This window comes from Rhinopithecus bieti, unplaced genomic scaffold (genome assembly GCF_001698545.2).
Source record: "Rhinopithecus bieti isolate Rb0 unplaced genomic scaffold, ASM169854v2 scaffold_44779, whole genome shotgun sequence".
NCBI classification, from domain to species: domain Eukaryota; kingdom Metazoa; phylum Chordata; class Mammalia; order Primates; family Cercopithecidae; genus Rhinopithecus; species Rhinopithecus bieti.
This window is the reverse complement of record NW_016817929.1, coordinates 97672-113873: the sequence shown is the minus strand read 5'-3', so window position 1 is coordinate 113873 and position 16202 is coordinate 97672. Positions and strand designations below refer to the sequence as shown.

The window sequence follows — 16202 nt, the reverse complement described above, 5'->3', positions numbered from 1 at the left end:
GGTTTCGATCTCCTGACCTCGTGATCCGCCCGTCTCGGCCTCCCAAAGTGCTGGGATTACAGGCTTGAGCCACCGCGCCCGGCCTAAGCAATTCTTCTGCCTCCGCCTCCCGAGTAGCTGAGACTATAGGCGCGTGCCACCACACACGACTGATTTTTGTATTTTTAGTAGAGATGGGTTTCACCATATTGGCCAGGCTGGTCTCGATCTCCTGACCTCATGATCTGCCCGCCTTGGCCTCCCAAAGCGCTGGGATTATAGGCGTGAGCCACTACTCCCGGCCCAGTCATGGGTTCTTAGTTTCTGTTTCTGATTGGGCCAGTAAAGCCCCTTCCTCATTCTTATCTTCCACTTATCACCAGAGACAGAAACTAAAAACCATGGCTTCAGGGTGTTAAAAGCCTAAAACTAAACAAAACAGAACAACACAACAACAAAATCAAATGGGTTGGACAAGCTTGCCAGATTTCCTCAGAATGCAGCACTCTTTTTTGTTTGTTTTTTGAGACAGAGTCTCGCTCTGTCACCCAGGCTGGAGTGCAGTGGCGTGATCTCAGCTCACTGCAACCTCCGTCTCCCAGATTCCAGTGATCCTCCTGCCTCAGCCTCCACAGCAGCTGGGACTACAGGTGTGCGCCACCACGCCCGGCAAATTTTTTGTATTTTTAGTAGAGACGGGGTTTCACCGTGTTTTGATTTCCTGACCTCATGACCTGCCCGACTTGGCCTCCCAAAGTGCTGGGGTTACAGGCGTGAGTCACTGCGCCAGGCCGGAATGCAGCACTCTTTACTTGGAAATAATGCCAATGAACAGGCTTAGGTTGAAGGATTATAATAGTCATGTAAAATCGATAATGCCTATAGTCCCTACCTTTAGTGAGTACGTAGGCATGTTCCAAGTTTAGTCATAGCTCCTTGTAGTTTCTTTTTCTTTTTTTTCTTTTTTTTTTTTTTTTTTTGAGACAGAGTCTCGCTCAGTCGCCCAGGCTGGAGTGCAATGGCACGTGACCTTGGCTCACTGCAACCTCCGCCTCCCAGGTTCAAGCAATTCAACTGCCTCAGCCTCCGGAGTAACTGGGACTACAGGCGCACGCCACCATGCCTGGCTAAATTGTTGTATTTTTAGTAGAGACGGAATTTCACTATGTTGCCCAGCCTGGTCTTGAACTCCTGACCTCGGGTGATCCACCCGTGTTGGTCTCCCAAAGTGCTGGGATTACAGGCATGAGCCACTGCGCCTGGCCTCCTTGAAGTTTCTTACAAGCAGAATCACTAACAAAGGACGATGCATTCCTCCTCCTGCTTTCTGAGGATGCCCTACTCTGTAACAGAGTAGTTTCCAATAAACTTGCGGCTTTCACCGTGCTCTGTGACTCCCTCTGAATTCTTTTCTACATGAAATCCAAGAACCTACTCTTGGAGTCTGGATTGGGACCCTCTTTTCTGGCAACAGGAACATATGCACTCAGGACAGAGCTCTCCCGGGGTAAAAGGATTTGAATATTCTGAGTTCTCGAGCAAGTAGCTGACATACTGGTGGTGGTGAGAGATGTCTGGGGTGAATGTTCTAGAGGTAAAGGTCCTGGTGCTGGTGAGGCATGGGGATGCCAGTGTGTGTGGGGGGGGTAGGGGGGTGGTGGAGATGAGAGGTTCAAAGAACAGCAGGGCAAGTGGAACTGATCATCCTATGGACATTGACTTCATGGAGCATGAAGCTAAGGCTTGGGGTTTGTGAACAAAAGTCTCTAGAAAATGAGCGGGAAGCAGAGTGACCAGTGGGTTTGTGAGGAACGATAACAAGGCGAGCATGAAGCTGTATCCTGGGTGCCACAAGGTTTAAAGGAAAATAAGCCAAATCATTTTCATGTTGAACTTGGCTTAAATTTTCTAATCATTTTCTATCTTCTGGGAATTCCTCTTATGAACATCATAGAAATGGCAGCTTAAAGAGTAATAAAATATTTATGATGTACAATGAATGTAGATATTTGCAGCTTTTCGTGTTTCATATAGTTCATCTTGTAAGAAAATTAAGGGAATGTTCAAAATGCAATTTTCGGCCAGGTGCGGTGGCTCACGCCTCAAATCCGAGCACTTTCGGAGGCCAAGGCAGGCGGATCACGAGGTCAAGAGATCGAGACCATCCTGGCTAACATGGTGAAACCCTGTCTCTACTAAAAATACAAAAAACTAGCCAGGCGTGGTGGCGGGCACTTGTAGTCCCAGCTACTCAGGAGGCTGAGCCAGGAGAATGGCGTGAACCTGGGAGGCAGAGCTTGCAGTGAGCCGAGAAAACACCACAGCACTCCACCCTGGGTAAAAGGAAAAGCCCCTCCCAAAAAAAAAAAAAAAAATACAATTTTCATATTTTTCAATGGCTTCATGCTGGAGAATTGAAATAAAATGGAGTAGTACACTGTTTTTCCAATCTCATTTCATCTAAGGGAAAAGCACATCTGTAAGTCAGTACAAATCTTTTGATCAAGTATAAGGCGTTCTGAGAAAATGTCTTGTTATGACCAGAAAATGTAAAAGCAAATAAAAATCAGCAATGTTCAAAAAGAGCAGCTTTGTTGGTCTTTTCCATCAAGTGGGTAAAGATTTGACAGCTCTAATGCTTGCTGCTGATAACTTGTAAAAGAGAATAGGGAGTACAATTAACTTGATTTGGATGTGGAAATTTGATTCAGTCTCATTTCCAGAGTTTGTGAATATTAACTCCAGTAGAAAAGTCCAGCCCCAGGAACAAAGCACCTTCTAGTTTCTCTCACATCCCTGGTGGCGATTCCAGCCTGCCCTCAGAGCTGCGGAAATTGCAATGAGACCGTAATGCAGTCACATTTGGCCTATGTGAGCAGGAATGTTGTAGCTTTGGCCAGGCTGTCAGCCAGATGTAACAAGACAAATTTAAACATAGTGTGCCTCTGCACAGCCCCACACCTGCCCAGACGCATCTAAACCTGGACCTGTCACATTTGGTTAATTCCAGAAGTCAGCTCTTCTCTCTTCTGTTACAGCTGAAGGTGCCCAAGAACAGAAAAAATGCAATTTCCCCTTTTTTTTTTTTTTTGAGATAGAATCTCGCTCTTTTGCCCAGGCTGGAGTTCAGTGGCACAATCACAGCTCACTGCAGCCTCAAACTCCCCAGGCTCAAGTGATCCTCCCACCTCAGCCTCCCAAGCAGCCGAGACTACAAACACACACGACCATGCCTGGCTAATTTTGGTATTTTTTGTAGATACCGGGTCTTGCCATGTTGCCCAAGCTGGTCTCGAACTCCTGGGCTCAAGCGATTCTCCTGCCTTGGTCTCCCAAAGTGTTAGGATTACAGGTGTGAGTCACTGCGCCTGGCCTAATTTTCACTTTTAAACTCAAAATCATGGCTTTATTAACAAAATGAAAACTTTTTTGTTAATTTCAATGTATATGGCAGGGGGCAGGGTGGTGAAGCACATGTGATGACCTTGGACTGACTCTAAGAAACACCAAGAAATGGGATTGCAAGTATTTGGATTTCCTGGCAGGGCTGGGAGGTAGCCTCTCACCAGCCCTGCTTTAACAGTTTTATGCCTGTAAGAACGGGAATTTTTTTTCTTTTTCTTTTTTCTTGAGACGGAGTCACGCTCTGTCGCCCAGGCTGGAGTGCAGTGGCGTGATCTCGGCTCACTGTAGATATTTGCAGCTTTTCATGTTTCAGATATTTAAACTTGTAAGAACTGCACCCCCCACCCCCACCCCCGGGTTCACACCATTCTCCTGCCTCAGCCTCCCAAGTAGCTGGGACCACAGGCGCCCGCCACCACACCGGCTAATTTTTTGTGTTTTTAGTAGAGACAGGGTTTCACCGTGTTAGCCAGGATGGTCTTGATCTCCTGACCTTGTGATCCGCCCGCCTCAGCCTCCCAAAGTGCTGGGATTACAGGCGTGAGCCACAGCACCCGGCCAGGATTTTTTTTTTTTTTTTTTCAATAAATACATGCTGATTTATAACAGGGATAAGATGGCTTCTTGGGGATAAATTCAAGAGGAGTTGAGAATGTTTTATTCATTTACGATGTCCCTTTCCTGGAAGGGAGGATAGCAAGATGTAGGACAAGCTAAAATCACCCCCTATTTAAAAAAAAAAAATTCACCTCCAAGTAGTCCCGGGTAGGGGACAGAATAAAATATATATATATCTGCAATGATTCCTAACTATTTTTGAATACAGAAACTTGGGAAGGGGTTTCTGTCGGTTTCATGAGAAAGGCACAACTTTCAGATAGTGTTGGGGAAGGGTATAAGGTCCTATGCAGGCTGGCCCCTTAGCCCACAGATGCCAAGATGATGTCTACTGGCAGCTCCTCCAAACTTCTGGGTGTCAACTGCATTGTCACTGTGTCCAAAAGCAGCAGCCGAGAGTGCACTGGGATGTCATGACCACCCCAGAACACACCAGCCAGGAGCAACATGTGGATGTTCTTGTTATCCGGCACTTTGACCTCTCACAAGGGTTCATCCCCAAGAACTTCACAATATTACCCACAGCCTCTTCAAGTGTCTTGATGGCAGACAAGCTGAACGTTTCCTCCTTCTTAAATTCATCCCCTACCCCATCCCAGGCTGCTTCGAAGTTCAGTTTCTTGACTTTTGAATGTGATCAGCTACAGTAACTTCCAGATCTTCCAGCACATACTCATCCTCATAGCCTTCGTCATCCGTCTCCCCAGTGGTGGGATCACAGTCCTTGACAGTGAGCTTCATCATGCAGCTGAATGTGCAGGTTGTGGCATCTTCTTTGGGCAGTGCCACCAGTGTGTAGCAGGTCCCAGGCTGGTTGTAGGGCAGGCTCTGGGTAGGCACGTAATAGAGCACCTCATAGGCCTCAGTGGGCTCCATCTGCACTGTGACATTCTCCAAGGTCTGGTCATTGACTGTGTTTGTGCAGTCAAACTGAAACACCATGTGGTTGGTGAAGGTGTGTTTGGTGCAGCAGATGACATACCCCCGTCTCTGACTCGGTGAGGGCCATGGGCTCAGACGAGGACTTGTAGAAGGGCCCAAGTCCCCGGAACTCTGGCATCACCGCCAACTGCTCCTGAAAGATCTCCTGCCTGGTAGCTGCCACTTTCTCAGGCTGTTTGACAGCTGTGATGGGAGCACTTTCTGTTCTCTGCTCTGCTGTGGGTGCCATGAGGCAGAGGTCATGACTTGAGGTCAAAAGGTTTTTCTGATGGTTCTAGAGTGTACTGCTGCAGAGCCCTCTCCAGACCAGGATGGACACAGTTAGACCATTTAGGATATAGCCTGCATTGAGGGCCTTCTGCTTCTGCTCCAGGACATTTAGGTAGAAGGTGGCTCGGTCCCTTACTTCATTGCCATCATCCATCACACAGCTCTTCAGCAACACCAAGATCCTGGGTAACATCTCTTCATTCTGGGCTCCAATCTTGGCCAGAGCACTCACAACACCTGCCCGGACCTCCTCATGCTCCAAGACCACTCGGTTAGAGATGAAGTGGATGTACTTTGAGGGATTGGTGGTCTTGGACCCCTCCTGGCCCAGGAGATGTAGAATATGGGTGGCCAGCACTGTGAACTCGCAGTCCTCGATGAACTCGCACAAATGTGACAGCCCTGTCTCCTTGCTCTCTCAGTTCTCCTCAATGATGCTGATGATGCAGTCCATGGTGGTACACTCGTACTCAAAACCACCCTCTTCCCACAGCATGTTGAACAGGAAGTTCATGAGGATGGCATGTTTGTGAGGATACTTCTGACACAGGTCACTGATAGCCTGGACAACCACCACCTTGAATTCATCTAAGATCTCTGACATGAAGGAGGAGAACTGCTTCATGAGGTGGTCAATGCTGCTTTCACTGCCCCTCTTAAGGAGGGTGATCATGGCCAGCATGGCACTGCTGCGGTTTGAGTCTGTGACCAGGTTCTCCAGATCCAGATTACAAGCTGTCACAGCTGACAGATGCTTCATGGCAACCTTACTGAGGGTGGGAACAGCAGCATAGTGGAGAGCAGCCTTGGGTGAGCTGCAGAAAAACTGGAGCACTGACACAGCAAGGGGCAGCTCTTTGGCACTGCAGCCTGGCAGATTGATAATGACCAAGGCGGCTTTGTACACCACCATCTTGTGCTTGTTTCTCAAGCAGCTGTCGATGAAGTCAAACAGTGGGCTGTCATGGCTGCCATCCTCCTCTTCCAGCTGCTTGTTGGCCACCCAGATCATCATGCAGTAGGCAAAGGGAGACTTAAGGCTGTGCCAGGTGACCTTGCTGATCATCTTATTGGTGGCCAGGTGGTCATTCCTGCACACATGGTACAGTAGCCCTAGTGCATGGTACTGGACCATGATCTTATCACTGGATGCCGCCTCCTGAGCCTCATTCACCCAGTGCTTGACCACGTCAAAGCTGCACTTCAGCAGGTGCAAGGAAGACATGAGGGCAGAGTTGGAGACACTGGGCACCTTGTCCACAATGGCTTGTTTCATGTAGCACTCAATAGCCTACAGCATGGTGCTATCAGTGATCTGGCAGAGGGCTCGCACGGCCAGGCCCTGGTCGTTGTCCTCTTTCCCAGTCATGTATTTTGTTAGGCTGCTGGTGACAATGATGACATCCTCTGTGATGCAAGACATCTCCTTGATGGTCAAGTAGCACATCCGATGGAGTGTGGGATCATTGGACTGAAAGAGCTTGGTCATGGCAAAGAAGGCCTCGGTCGCTTCCGTGGTCCCCAGTTGCTCCCCCTGGTTTATAGTATAAAGAATCTTGGTGAGGATGTGGACACATTTCCAAGGGTTGATGGGAGTTTCATTAAATACACTGGCCACCTGGAGTACGGCAGTCTTCTCAAGGTGCTGGAATGGGTTGGAGCCTCCACCTGACTCCTCGTCCTTCTTGTCGAATTTCTTCAACATAGTGGAGTTGGTGGGGTGCAATGCAGCAACACAATGCTCAAGGGGCACGGCACAGAGTTTTTTTGTTTGTTTGTTTGTTGTTTGAGACAGAGTCTTGCTCTGCTGCCCAGGCTGAAGTGCAGGGGTGCAATCAGCTCGCTGCAACCTCCGCCACCCAGGTTCAAATGATTCTTGTCCCTCAGCCTTCCAAGTAGCTGGGATTTACAGGCATGCACCACCATGCCCGGCTGCCTGGCTAATTTTTGCATTTTTAGTAGAGACAGGGTTTCGTCATGTTGGCCAGGCTGGTCTCAAACTCCTGGCCTCAAGTGATCAGTCCGCCTCGGCCTCCCAAAGTGCTGGGATTATAGGCATGAGCCACCGTGCCTGACCAAGAAGGAGATTTTCATTAGATACCAACAATAGGAGGCTGGCTTATTTTATGATGTCTAATATCCTTAACAAAATGTCAAATGTTTTTGAAACATGGTAGATACAATTAAAATCCCCTGTGAACCTCTCCTGAATCTCATTCCCTTGTCTTTTTCTGTATGTGTAACCATTTTTTAAATGTATTTATTCTTTTACTACATGTGTATGTATATACAAATAATATGTGAAATTTCACCTGTTAAGTAAAAAATGAAAATTAAAACATTTGAAGTACCAGATTGTGCAGTTCTTTCTGCAATTTGTCCTATCTTGTCTTTTTCAGATTTATCCATGTGGATTCCTATAGCTCCTGTTTATTCACTGTAAATTCTGTAAAGAAGTCTATTGTAGGTGTTGTTTTATATACTTTGCCCATCTTTCTATTGAGTCGTCTTTTTCATATTGAATTTGTTAAGGAAAAATAATTCAATGACACTTGTTAACACACAGTAAGGAAGACTTTATTCAGGACCACCTGGATGGGCATAGGGACCACTCAATGGGGTCTTGGAGTGGGTGAGAGAGAGAGATTGGGCTCAACTCTGAATACTGCCTGGGCAAGTGAGAGTTTATAACCAAGGAGCAGGGTGGCAGTCAGTGGGTGGAAAATTACTAAAAGGAAATATTACAGGTAATGAGAATTCTGGTTAACCGCACCTAACGGGACTCTTGCTAAAGACAGGCCAAGGTGACCCAACATTACCTGGGAGATGGTGCAGAGTGAGGAATGTGATCAGACATCCAGGTGATCAGAGCATAGAGGCCGGCAGCACTGGCTAAACTGACTTGACCGGGTTCTTTGCTAAAACTAGATTTATAAGGAAGCGCACAGATGAGCCCGGGACAAGGTTCAGGAGCCTGACTAAAGTTTGGTCAAGCAGAGAGTCTTTATCAAATTATAGGAGTTCTTTCTACTTTTCAACACTAATTCCTTCAGTCCACCAAAGTACTCTCTTCTAATCAACACCAACTTCCCAAATGAACCCAGTGGCATTTTAGGGTCTTTGCCTCCTCACCTCCCCTTTGACTTTGTTGACATCATGTGTGTAGGATGTGATGTGGACCTCCCTTCCCCTGACACTCCTGCCTTCACTCACTTTGGAGACCTGCCCAGTTCTGATCCCCACCCCTTTATGGCATCTTCACGTCAGTTCTTCCCTGTTCCCCTTTCCGAGGTTCTCCCGAGGATTTCGTGGTCCACCCTCTGCCCTTTTCACTCTGTGGTCACTCCCTTGCAGAACTCAGCGTTTATGGCTGCTTCAGTCCTCAGTTCTCCGTGGGCAGCTCCCAGTGTTTGTCCTGTGGCCTATTCTAGGATCTACTCCCGTCCTTCCCACCTGCCTAGGGGATGACGTCACTTGATAGTCCACCCAATGTAGAGAGAACTGTCTCACCTTTAATATATTGTCCCCTCCCCTTTCTCATTTCCCATAGCTCCTCTCCTCCCAGTGTTTTAAGTATAAGAGACTTTCCAGCAAGGAAGGACTAGTTTGAGAAACTTTAAACGGCACATATCAGTTTAACAGAAAAAAAAAATTTTGCGGGAAAATCTACCCTGTGATCATGGCATTCCTGGATAATCAAGGAGCTGGATTCAGGAAGAATGGTACCTACTGGAGCAGGATTTTAGTGTCCAGAATGTGCCTTGTTTTTTAAATTTTTTTAATTTTAAAATATTTAATTGTCAAATGAAGATTGCATATATTCAAGGTGTACAACGTGATGATCAATATACATTGTATCATGATTACCAGAATCCAATTAAGGAACACACCCCTCACTGCCTTTGCTGCACCTGAGATTCAGAGCTGGTTCCTTTTGACTCAGTTTGCACCCTGTGACCGACATCTCCCCATTGCATCTCCTCTCCGTTTTTATTTCTTCCTTTGAATTGGCTTTGCTTGCATTCTCTTTTCTCTCTATTTTGTAATGACTTTTTTACCATTTAATCCGCGGAAGTATCTTTATTGTTTCTGTTTGTACCTGATTGCTGTGGGTTGAATTGTGCCCTCCCAAAAAGATACATGATGTTGCAGTCCTGATCCCCGAACCTATGAATCAGATCTTACTTGGAAATCAGGTCTTTGAGATGTAATCTAGTTAAGATGAGGTCTTGCTGAATTAATGTGGGCTCTAATCCAATGGCTAGTGTCCTTGTAAGATGAGGGGAACTTGGACAGAGACGCACAGAGATGAGAACACCCTATGAAGACATGCAGAAAGAAGGCCAGGCAAGGATGGAAGCAGAGATCAAAGACCAGGGAGCAAGCCTGGGCACACCAAGGGTTGCTAGCAGCCCAAGAAGCTGGAAGGGAGGCATGGAGCAGCCTCTCCCTTGGAGCCTCCAGAAGAACCAACCCTGCCGATGCCTTGATTTCAGACTTCTGGCTTCCAAACGGTGGGAGAAGAAATTTCTATTGTTTTAAGTCACCCAGTTTATGGTACTTTGTTGCTGCAGCCCTAGAAAACCAACGCAAGTGAGAGTTTATAGTCAAGGATGATCATTGAAATTGTTAAAGCAAAACAGTGACAGGCCGCGTGTGGCGGCTCACGCCTATAATCCCAGCACTTTGGGAGGCCGAGGCAGGCAGATTACCAAAGGTCAGGAGTTCGAGACCAGCCTGGACAACATGGTGAAACCCCATCTCTACTAAAAATACAAAAAATTAGCCAGGAGTGGTGGTGGGCACCTGTAATCCCAGCTACTCAGGAGGCTGAGGCAGGAGAATCGCTTGAAACCAAGAAGCAGAGGTTGCAGTGAGCCGAGATCACACCACTGCACTCCAGCCTGGGTGACAGAGTGAGACTCTGAACAAACAAACAAACAAACAAACAAACCAGAGATAAAAGTCCCTCGGTGATTTCACCATCACAGCTTCTTGTCACCCCCACTTAAGGAAACCTCTTTAACAACTTGGATCACAGATTCCCATCTCCTACCAGTGGTTGCTTAGCTTAAACTGTTTAGTTTGCTATGATAAATAAATAATGCTGTTAGCATCTGTTATATGTGTGTGTATCTGTGTCAGGTTAAACTTGTATTTGTAATGTTCGATTTTTTTAACCAAAAACAAATCTGGCAAAATGTTAACCTCTGCTACATCTATGTGACAGATGTGTGGGTGTCTTATTTTCTGTAGGTTTCAGTATGTTTGAAATGTTTTGTAATCAAAACTGTGCTCAGAAATCAATCAACCAGAATAGGAAACTGTCCCAGTTTCCATCATACTGTGATGTTAATTTCTTCTGATATCATCTATCAGGTGACAACTGCCCAAAAAAACCTGTTATGACTATTTCTTTGTGTGTGTGTGTGTGTGTGTGTGTGTGTGTGTGTGTTTATATACATCTACCATAAAATGCACCACTTTAACCATTTTAATGCCATACCATGAAGTGGTTTTTGGTGTAGTCACAATAGTGAGCAACCACTGCCACTACCTAGTTCCACAGCATTTTCATTACCCCATAAAGAAGCTTCATACACACTAGAGAGTCACTCCCTAGTCTCCCCTCCCCCAGACCCTGGCAACCACTAATCTGCTTTCTGTCGCTATGGATTTACCTATTCTGGGAATCTCATATAAATGGAATCATATTATATGTGGCTTTTTGTGACCAACTTAATTCTCTTAGCACATTTTTTAGCTTCATCCATGTTGTGGCATGTATCAGCACTTCATTCCTTTTTACTGTTGAGTAATATTCCATTGTATGAACACACCATGTTTTACTTATATCTATCCATCGGTTCATGAGCATTTGGGTTTTTCCACCTTTTGGCTATCATGAAAAATGTTGCTATGAAATTTCACATTGAAATTTTTGTTCAAGCTAGGCATGGTGGCTCATGTCTGTAATGTCAGTACTCTGGGAGGCTGAGGCAGGAGGATTGCTTGAGCCCAGGAGTTTGAGACCAGTCCTGGCAATATAGCAAGATTTGTATCTACAAAAAAAAAAAATTAATTGGCCAAGCATAGTGGCATCTGTCTGTAGTCCCAAGTACTTGGGAGACTGAGATGGAAGGATAGCTTAAGACTAGGAGGTCCCACCTGTAATCCCTGCACTTTGGGAGGCCAAGGTGGGCAGATCACCTGAGGTCGGGAGTTAGAGACCAGCCTGACCAACATGGAGAAACCCCATCTCTACTAAAAATACAAAATTAGCCAGGAGTGGTGGTGCATGCCTGTAAACCCAAGCTACTTGGGGGCTGAGGCAGGAGAATCGCTTGAACCCGGGAAGCAGAGGTTGTATCAAGCTGAGACTGAGCCATTGCACTCCAGCCTGGGCAACAAGAGCAAAACCCCATCTCAAAAAAAAAAAAAAAAAGAGAGAAGACTAGGAGGTCAACGCTGCAGTGAACAGTGATCATGCCACTGTACTCCAGCCTGGTGGACAGAGCGAGATCCTATCTCAAAAAAAAAAAAAATTAGTTTGGATACCTGTTTTCAATTCTCTTGGGTACATACCTACAAGTAGAATTGCTGGGACATGTAACTATGCTTAACGTACTGGGGAAATGCCAAACCAATTTCCACAGTGGCTGCACCATTTTACATTCTCACCAGCAATGCATGAGAGTTCCAATTTCTCAACAACCTTGCCAACACTTGTTATTTCGCACTGTTTTAAAAAAATTATTATAGCCATCCTCGTGGGTGTGAAATGGTTCCTCATTGTGGTTTTGATTTGCATTTTCTCTAATGACTAATGATGTTGGGCATCTTTTCATGTGTTTCTTGGCCATTTGTATGCCTTGGAGAGATGTCTATTCAAGTATTATGACTCTTTCTTTCTTTCTTTTTTCTTTTTTTTTTTTTTTGACGGAGTCTCGCTCTGTTGCCCAGGCTGGAATGCAGTGGTGCAATCTTGGCTCACTGCAAACCCCGCCTCTCGGGTTCAAGTGATTCTCCTGCCTCAGCCTCCTGAGTAGCTGGGACTACAGGAGTGTGCCACCATGCCTGGCTAATTTTTGTATTTTTTAGTACAGACGAGGTTTCACCATGTTGGCCAGGATGGTCTCAAGCTCCTAACCTCAGGTGATCCACTTGCCTCGGCCTCCCAAAATGCTGGGATTACAGGCGTGAGCCACTGCGCCCAGCCATGACTGTTTCTTTATGCAACATATAGTACTCTTTATCCTAAAAATCTTTAAGTTTTAGCTAAAGACATGGAAACTTTTTTTTCACTTTTTTTTTTTTTTTTTTTTTTATAAGACAGAGTCTCACTATGTTACCAACACTGGTCTTTAATCCCTGGCCTCAAACGATCCTCCTGCCTCGGCCTCCCAAGTAGCTGGGATTACAGGCATGATCCCCTGTGCCTGGGAATGAAATTGGTACTCTAGAAAGAATAGTTATATAGCAGTGTGCAAGGCACAGATGAATCGGGAAAGCAACTGAAAGGCAAGATGTTCATTAAGGTTTCAAACAAAAACTGCAGAACTCCCAGCATATAATGGTTCCATCCTAACTTCTACACTAATAGACGACTGAACTCTAGCATGGCTTCTAGAAGCATAAGGCCCTGTCTCTAGGATGACCCTAACCCCACTAATCAAAGCTTAGAGTGATGAGAGTTTGTTCTCTGCTCTAATTCTGTACCTTTTCCTACTCTGTTATTCTACCTAGTCTGTATTTCCTTATAACACTGTCCCTCTGCTCATTACCTTATTGGCCATTTTTATCGTCTAATCTTCCTGTGTTGATTCCCTGCAGTCTTGAGATCGGTTCTCTACAACCAGTCACTTCGGTGAATCATCCCAACATGGTCAAATTTGAAACTGTCACATCTCCTTGCAGTGGCACAGTCTCCGCCTTCCGGGTTCAAGCAATTCTCCTGCCTCAGCCTCCTGAGTAGCTGAGACTACAGGCTCCTGCCTCCACATCTGGCTAATTTTTGTGTTTTTAATAGAGATGGGGTTTCACCATGTTGGCCAGGTTGGTCTCAAACTCCTGACCACAGGCAGTTCGCCCACCTCAGCCTCCCAAAGTGCTGGGATTACAGGCCTGAGCCCGGCGCATACAGTGGAATCTTAGCCTACTGAAGAAAGTGCTACAAGGATGAAACTTGAGGACATTATGCTGAGTTCAATAAACCAGTTGCAGAAGGATACATATTGTATAATTCCACTTAGACAAGGTAGATAGAGGAATGAAATTCATAAAAACAGAAAATAAAATGTTGTTTACTCGGGGCTGGCAGGAGAGAGGAATGGGGAGTTATTATTTGAGAGGTAGTTTCAGTTGGAGAAGATGAAAACATTCTGAAGGTGGAGGATGGTGTTGGTTGCCTAACAATGTGAATGCACTTAATGCCACTGAACTGTGCATTTAAAAATGGTTAAAATGATAAATTTTATGACATGTATATTTTGTAACAATTTTAAAAAGTTTTCCCTGAAACAAACAAAAGCTGTGGAACTCCCAGCATACAATGGCTCCATCCTAACTTCTGCACTAATAGACGACTGAACTCTAGCATGGCTTCTAGAAGCATAAGGCCCTGTCTCTAGGATGACCCTAATCCCAGCTAAAGGCCTGCCTATGGCCGGGCATGGTGGCTCACACCTCTAATTCCAACACTTTGTGAGGCCGAGATGGGAGGAGCCATTGAGCCCAGGAGTTCAAGACCAGCCTGGGCAACCTAGGGAGAGCCTATCTCTACAAAAAAAAAAATGTAATTAGATGGATATGGTGATGCACACTTTTAGTCTCAGCTACTTGGGAGACTGAGGAGGGAGGATCACTTGAGCCCAGGAGATCGAGGCTTCAGTGAGCTATGATCATGCCACTGCACTTCAGGCTGGGTAACAGAGTGAGACCTTGTCTCAAAAAAATTTTTTTTTAATTAAAATAAAGGCCTTCCCAAGAAAGCTCAAGGCTACCAGGAGAATTGACTGTTTGATCCAGCCAGTACCAAGAGATAGGCAAATAGAGCTCTGCACCACCATCCCTCAACTGCCTATAGAGCCGTCACGCTAGAAAGCTTGCAATTATAAAGCCTTTCTCTGCTCTTTGGGATGTAAAACTACCACCCAAAACTGTTTCCTCCAGGACCTGAGAGTCTTCTCTTTAAAATGCGAGGCTTCAGGGAGATAATTCTGTCTCTCCTAGTCTCTAAGGGAGGCTGAGGTCCTAACTGTGGGCACCTCGCTCCAACCTGCACCACTGCCCGGGTCACAAAGACATGAGAAGTGTGTGTGTCCTTCAGATAGACAGCAGCCAACAAACCCAGGTGGCCTGACATGGCCTAACCCCATTCACACCTTTAGTGCCTTTCCCTGAGCACACTCCACCATTAAAAGTTTCCAGCCTTTTGTTTTGGAGAAGTTGAGTTCAATCCATACTGGTCTCTCTTCCTTGCTGAATAAAACCTGTCCTCACCACTTTGACTAGTGTCGGTCAGCATTGTTTATCTTGGATAGCGTCATAACAAAACGTAACCTCTCCTGACTGATAGTTAGCTGTCATTCTTACTGTTTTTATTATCATCGCTGAAGGTGATGATTTCTGGAGGAGCCTGAGCTCTTTCCCTTTCCTCCTCTCCTAGCTTCCCTTCTCCACTACATCTCCGTATTGCATCAGTTTCAGGAATACAGCTCTCAATAAATGGAAACAGTAGGACAATCTCAGTAATCATTTTCGGAATTTCTAGAGTCCTCACTGTAACTGTTTTTTAGTTTCAGAGCTACTTGTTTCTGCCAAATAAATCAGAGAAAGCACATCTCTTGAATTAATTTTTTTATGTTTTTTTATTTATTTTTTTTTTATTATTATACTTTAAGTTCTAGGGTACATGTGCATAACGTGCAGGTTTGTTAGGTTTGTTACATATGTATACTTTTTTTTTAAGACGGGGGTCTCTCACTGTCACCCCAGCTGGAGTACAGTGGTGCAATCACTGCTCACCGCAGCCTTGAACTCCTGGGCTCAAGCACCCAGGCTTCTGAGTAGCTGGGACTACAGGTGCATGCCACCACGTCAAGCTAATTTTATTTAATAGTACAGAGGAGGTCTCACTGTGTTGCTCAGGCTGGTCTCAAACTCCCGGGCTCACGTTATCCTCCCACTTTGGCCTCCCAGACTGCTAGGATTACAGATGTGAATTACCACGCCTGGCCTAGAGTGAATCATTAGAATCCACCTCTACTGTGATGCGTCAACATAAGTTAGCAAGAACCAGTGACTTATGAGTATATGAATTCCAAACTTCATCATTTCCAAAGTCCCGCTTCTTTTTTTTTTTTTTTTTCTTTTTTTTTTTTTTTTAAACAGAGTCTCCCCCTGTCCCCCAGGCTAAAGCGCAGGGCCGGATCTCCTCACTGCAAGCCTGCCTCCCGGGTTTACGCCATTCTCCCGCCTCAGCCTCCCGAGTAGCTGGGACTACAGGTGCCCGCCACTTCACCCAGCTAGTTTTTTGTATTTTTTTAGTAGAGACGAGGTTTCACCGTGTTAGCCAGGATGGTCTCGATCTCCTGACCTCGTGATCCGCCCATCTCGGCCTCCCAAAGTGCTGGGATCACAGGCTTGAGCCACCGCACCCGGCCCCAAAGTCCCGCTTCTGATGGCATTTGAAGGAGACCCCTTAGAGAAAACTTACAGCGTTCTCACAGGTGCCAACATTTATACTGCTTTTGCCCAACAATTGGTTAAATATCTCAAGCAACTGACTGCGTACTGCCATGCATTCTGCCTTAAAAAAATGACGGTGCATTTACCAAACCAATCTTCCCTCTTTTATCCTCCAAAACTTGCTGTTCGCTCCAGGGTAGCCACAGCTGAAGGGGACGCCAGCTAATCCTCTTATCCCACCAGTAGATGGCAGGACAGTCAAGTCTGGCAAATCTATCTGCCCTCCCTGAACTTCGATG

General features: G+C 45.8%; 1 pseudogene across 1 annotated transcript; it reads right to left on the bottom strand.

The window, feature by feature from the left end:
* Positions 1–4213: 4213 nt before the first annotated feature.
* LOC108518232 (coatomer subunit gamma-1 pseudogene) lies at positions 4214–6969 on the bottom strand (annotated as a pseudogene). The gene has a single exon (XR_001882316.1). The product of XR_001882316.1 is annotated as a coatomer subunit gamma-1 pseudogene (transcript).
* Between the last annotated feature and the right edge of the window lie 9233 nt (positions 6970–16202).